Raw genomic sequence first — 6,000 nt, 5'->3', positions numbered from 1 at the left:
CAAAATTTCTTCAAAGTAAGCATGCCACTTTTGGTCCCAGAGTTATATCCACCTTGTCAGTTGCCTGACTAGCAAGCTCAAATTACTATCAGTGATTTGTAGCTCTTTCTACTTGAATAGTCTACATTTTTCATCCATTTAGATTAATTTCCCTGACTGTTGGGGCATTTCTATGCATGTCTGGGTTATATTTCACAGGCCATTTATGGGTGGAAACAGCTATTTACCTAGTGCTGAGTATGTAACCATTTTGTAAGCAGGTCATTTACATGATCTTGCTAACTGGTGCTGAAGGGGAGATGCCTCTCCCCAGCTTCCACAGATTTTGGATCAGATGAAATTTTCATCACCAATTGTCAAGACAACACAGACAGTGACCTGGTTCATAAATAATGCTAACCAGTGGCATGGTTTGTTAAATTCTGAATTGTTATAATGTATCACTGCATCCTCATTAAGAAAACATATTTTGTTAACCATTAACAACCCAGAAAAGGAGCCTATGTTGTGCTGTTGGGTTTTAAATTCAGGTTTGTTTAAACCATACATTGTCATTACAGGCAAACCCAGAACTATGTTTGCAAGTTGTTTCACTGGATTACAGAGGTGGCAGGCAAGGATAGTCAAAAGAAACAGACATTCTTCATTATGCCACTGCAGCACTGCTAAGGTGTATGGGAATGACTGAAGAGGCTGAGAAAATAAACCACAATTTGTTACTTGATTTTTCAGACAAACCCTGCATAGGGCAACAATGTTATTGATAAGCAATATATTTTTAACTTGTTGTGGATGAATCTTCATTGCCTAGACAGCCAAAGGATTTTTATTAGCCTCTACTCTGCCTTGCTCATTCCCACAGTAGAAATCCCTAGGTGAGGTGGCAATCTAAAGCATGCTTGTTAGAGAGTAAGTGTCACTGAACCTGTATGGGACTGAATTATTAGTAAACTAACAAGTCTTGAAGTCTCCATTTCAAGACAAAGTGAGATAACTAACTTCAGAGTAAACACAAACAGGACTGTGCTGTAAAATGAATTTTCTGACTAGAAATGCTTTTGAAAAATAGGACCTGACCTATTGCAAGTAGGGTGTGTGAAATTTTGCTAGTCCTATTGTAAGACATATGGCTTCTCTCAAAAATGATCATGTTTTTGTCTAAGAATGAATCTTGAAATTTGTTTTGAAGTTCACTACAGTTAGATTTTGGTAAAGAAAGGTTATCTGTTCATTATGTTATAACACAAATAACAAAGACCAATGTATTGTGTCATGATTTTTGGTTCTTGACAAAATATTTCTTCAAAGACACCAGCTTCCCTAGTTTTAGTGAACCTGTTTTAGCTTCCCTTATCATTCTTCAGATCTGTTACTTTGAATGAACGCTCAAAATTTTCAAATGCACCCATATGCACACAAATATTCTCAGAGGCTTTGAGATACAGAATAGATCATATTGATTAAATATGACTTCCAATTCTTCAGTTAATTGAAACTGGATTTTCAGATTTGAAGGCTTAGAATCTTCTTTGGATAGAAAACAGAACAGGGAAAGAAAAAGGAAGTACAGGCAGCTAATTAATTGAAAGGATTTTCAGAATAGTGAAGCAAAATGTCATTATTCCAGGCCTTTATTATTTTTTTAAAGAGGAGAGGTGAATATGTGTTCAAAGCAGGTAGGCTCTGGTCCAGGTAGCAACTTTTGACGTTTTGGCTTATTTGGCCTTCAATACCCAGCATCCCTCACAATGGGCTGTGCTGGTTAGGGCTGTTGGGAGTTGTAGGTCAAAAGATGTGGGGACATAAAATTGTTCATCCCTTATCATTCCTCCTTTTTAATGGATCAGAACTGTTTTCCAGTATAGACTGAACCTGAGTAAGCCCCACTGATTTCAAATAGGGCTTTACACAACAGCAGATGTCCATAGGATTTTACTGTTAAGTTGGCTGAAAATAAAACTACAATCATTTGCCTGCCTGCTGAGTAGATATAATTGGCAAAAAAGTTCAGTAGGTCACAGGAGCCTGAGGCTTGCCCAGAAAGCTTACAGGAGGCAAGAGAGGTGAGTTTAAAATATCCATATGTAATGGCTAATCCATTTGGTGGGCTTAGAAAACAGAAGGCAAGTCCTCTTACTCAGTTTAGCCAACCAAGTTTGATCTTATGACTATCATTGCAGTTTTTATGTTTCCAACACACTTATCTTATCAAAATTATTTCTATACATTTTGGAATTAACCACAGATAATAGCTGTTGACTAGCACCATTTATGAAGCCATGTGTTTATCTACTTTCCTGTGTATTCTATAAGACTGCAGTGATTTATCTTGTCTATAGCTTTTCAGCCAGGCTGGCAATCTTTTGCTGATCTGAGGAGTAGAAGAAGAAGGCACCTGTACATGCAAAAGCTGTATTTTTACTTCACTTCCACCTTTTTGCTCCATGGTCTTGGATATCTATGAAATCTTGGCAAGTACTTTATGTAATGTGGGTGCAAATCTCCATGTCAGTGAGCATCTAAATGTGAATTCTGACCATTGCATCTCCGAGATGTGCATCCAGATGGGCATTTGGACATGCCTCCCATTTTTAAAGCCTCTCAGATGGATGCTTCCAAATTTTTATCTTTCAAACTTCTGAATTAACCTTTTCTGCTTCTGAAGTAGAATCAACGCATTCAGAATTTGTCGTCGTCATCATCATTGATAGCTACTATACATAACTTCCTTATGGGTGAACAACTTAGAATGTGAAGTCTTCATTTGCTGTCCCTGCTTAACATGCTTCAATCATTTATAGCATCTTAACCGCTACCTAAAACCAATCTCCATTCATAAGCAACAGAAGCGTGACTGGAAAAGGAACATCCAGGTGTATGTAAACATATCATCAGGATATCATGTTGCTCACATAACAGATTAGTAGTAGGCGAGGAGGGCTATTTTCTGACCTCACAATTGAACAAGTGTTGATAAAGAGTGTGAAAAGTATGAGAAACCTTCATATGGACAAGGACTGGGAGATACTCAGCAATATGCATGTGGCTCCTGTCATTGCCAGCCTGTGCAGAAATAAACTGTATACCAAAAGAATTAACAGGCTTGTTGTAGCAAACAATGACATAGCACAAGGATATCACAAACTTAAGGAAGGAGAAAGACAAACATGTTATCTGTTGTTATTTCTCCAACAGGAACCAATTCACTAACAAGGCATCTTCATGGCACACAGGAAAAGCAGTGTCTGATACAGCAAAGTCTGTAGGGTCAGATGTTGAGGCCAAATGATCTCTGTAAAGAAATCTTCCATTGTTTACATTAAAGAGAACAAATCACTTTATGTTTGTTCCAGTTATAATACTGCAAAAGTAGGATGTAAGCTCATAGATCCATGTACATTTTACATGAGACTAACTTTAGCAGCAAAGACTATAAACAAAGTTATCTCTTAGCTTTCCATATAAAAATTATGCCACAATAACCCATTATCGACTAGTCAAGATGTGGGGGCATCTCCAAAATCTCCAGTGTTTTTAAGTTTTCATATATCCTGAAGTGCCTGATCCTGCTTACTCTTGGAAGCTAAGCAAGGTTCGGCCTGGTTAGAATCTGGATGGGAGACCTGAGTCCTGCATTGAGCAGAGGGTGAGACTCAATGGCCTTCAAGGCCTCTTCCAACTCTATGATTCTGTGATATAAGCTGCCCTGAGGAAGTTGCCTGAGCCTCATCTTCATCTGAGTCCTCTGCCATGCACTGTCACAGTCAGGAGTACTGGCAGGTTTGGCCCTAGAGTCTTACTCCACATCCACAGGAGTATTACTGAACACCTTTCCTCCCCCAAGAAACCCATATCAGCAATCTGAGAATGGCGGTCTATCCACACTTCAGGCTTTGCCTAGAACCCAGGGAATTGCAGTTCTCAGCACCCTTGCCAAAATGCTATCGGCTGGGGTGAAACTATTTTTTCTGTAAGAATAGGTTGGACATGCACATGGTAGGCATGTTGTGAACAGAGCTGGCTGGAGTCGGGGGTCAAGCTAGATGGCCCAGGAGGTCCCTTCTGAGTGAACTGTCATTGAAGTGTTCTCAGTATTTACTAGATTGGGACTCTCATCTTTCATGCCTCCAAAGAGTCAGAGAATTCATTTAAGCCCAATACCACATCTCATTTTAGCCTATTTCTAGACACCTGTCCCTGTACAAACTCTGGTAGTTGATACAGTAGAAAAATGTTGTAGTAAGGGGAGGGTGAACTTCCAGTTTTCCATGCTGAAGTGGAGGGTGCATGTATAGAAATGCTCTAAATTCCAGAATTCAACACAGGATATTTCTTTTTCGGGCCAACATTTGAGGAATCCTGAAAGATGACGACCTCTGATAGTTATTCCATGTTGCACACATACAAGAGTTTGACAAATTGATTTTCCTAGGGAAAAGAAGCTTTGGTAGGGGAGTATGGAGCAGAGAACACATGGAGGAAGAGAAGTACCTAACCCTCTCTTCACCAACCACTTCCCCATTGCAAATCTTTTTCTGTACCTTTTATCCCCCTGTGGATTATCGAGCATATGTTTGAAAGTGGCAGGCAGAGAAAAGCAGTGGAGAGGGAGTGGAGAGAGAAGAATTTTCTGTTTCATATTTTCTTTTCCAAACCAGCTGTCCACCATCATGCCTTTGTTCTTGTTATTAGGTGAGTACACGTGTAATGTGCAGTTTTCCCCTCAAGATAAGCTGACATTCACATTCAAGTAAAAATTCCATAGCTCCACTAAATTACCTCTATGTCAGAGTTGGGGAACTGGTGGCTGTCCAAATATTTGTTCGATTACATCTTCCATTGCCAGTGACCATTGCCCAAGTTTTCTGGGGGTGATGGGAACTGGATCCCAATAATATCTGGAGGGCCATGGGGTTCCTTAGCCTTGCTCTAAAAGATCTTTGAACTGTAGCATCACTCTGCTATTAATGAGGGGATAATGGGCAAGGGAGAGGAAAATGCAGACAGGAGGACAGAATATCTGATGCAAAATGCAGCAGTGAGGCTGCGAACACAAGGTCTCTTTGCTTCCAGTAAGGTACCATGACAATGTTAAAGGGTCGTTGTCATCATACAATGCCCTAAACAACTTGGGACTTGGTTATTTTAGGGATTACCCTATCCCTTATGATCCTGCCAGGAACTACTGTCAGAAGTATTATCAGAACCAGCTGTCATTTTTAGAAAAACACTTCTGAGGCTGCCATGTGGTCCTGAGGTTTCCCTCCTGAGCATGTGCAGCAAAGTGTTGCAGTACATGCTTTCCGGCTCAAGTTGTATTTTCATTTATTATTAATTATATTTCTATACTGCCCAAAGCTGAAGCTGGATTTCACTGGTACTCATTGCTGTGGCTGGCAGGGGAATGCTGGGAGTTATAGGACTTTTTTCTGTCTAAATTGTGACCTTATGCAGGTATGCTTAAAAACAAGCTTATATTTAAAAGGAAGGGGGAGGAGGAAGGAAGGAAGGAAGGAAGGAAGGAAGGAAGGAAGGAAGGAAGGAAGAGGACTACCTACAGACAAACTTGTTATTTTTGTTTACTGCAGGACTTCTGCACATATGCAGAAAAATGCGTAGATAAAAAGAAGGGAGGAAGAAACAGAACAGCTCAGTGAGGAAAAGGCATATTTAATGCCTTTTGGGAAATATAGGATATTTTCAGTGAGGGGGGAATGAGTTAAAGGAGGAGGAGGAGGAAAGAGTGCAGGGAAATCAGTCTGCCAGCTTATAGTATGCTAGAAAGCGAAATTAGGCTCTAGACTTTAATCTCCCACCTCACCCATTGGTTCAAGGTGCTGTACCTTCTCAGTGTCTCTTTGCACTCCTTTGATAATTAGTGTGCGTATGGAGGGATTAATTTAAACTGGAGGAGGATATGTCTGTTCTGATCCTAAACACCCCTCCAAGAACTCTCATCTTTCAAAATGAGACAGCCCTCAACAGCTTTGAGCATCCTGA

The sequence above is a fragment of the Varanus komodoensis genome, unplaced genomic scaffold (assembly GCF_004798865.1).
Source record: "Varanus komodoensis strain SLA01 unplaced genomic scaffold, ASM479886v1 scaffold10, whole genome shotgun sequence".
In the NCBI taxonomy this organism is placed as follows: domain Eukaryota; kingdom Metazoa; phylum Chordata; class Lepidosauria; order Squamata; family Varanidae; genus Varanus; species Varanus komodoensis.
The sequence above is the reverse complement of the archived record's forward strand: the minus strand, read 5'-3'. Positions refer to the sequence as shown.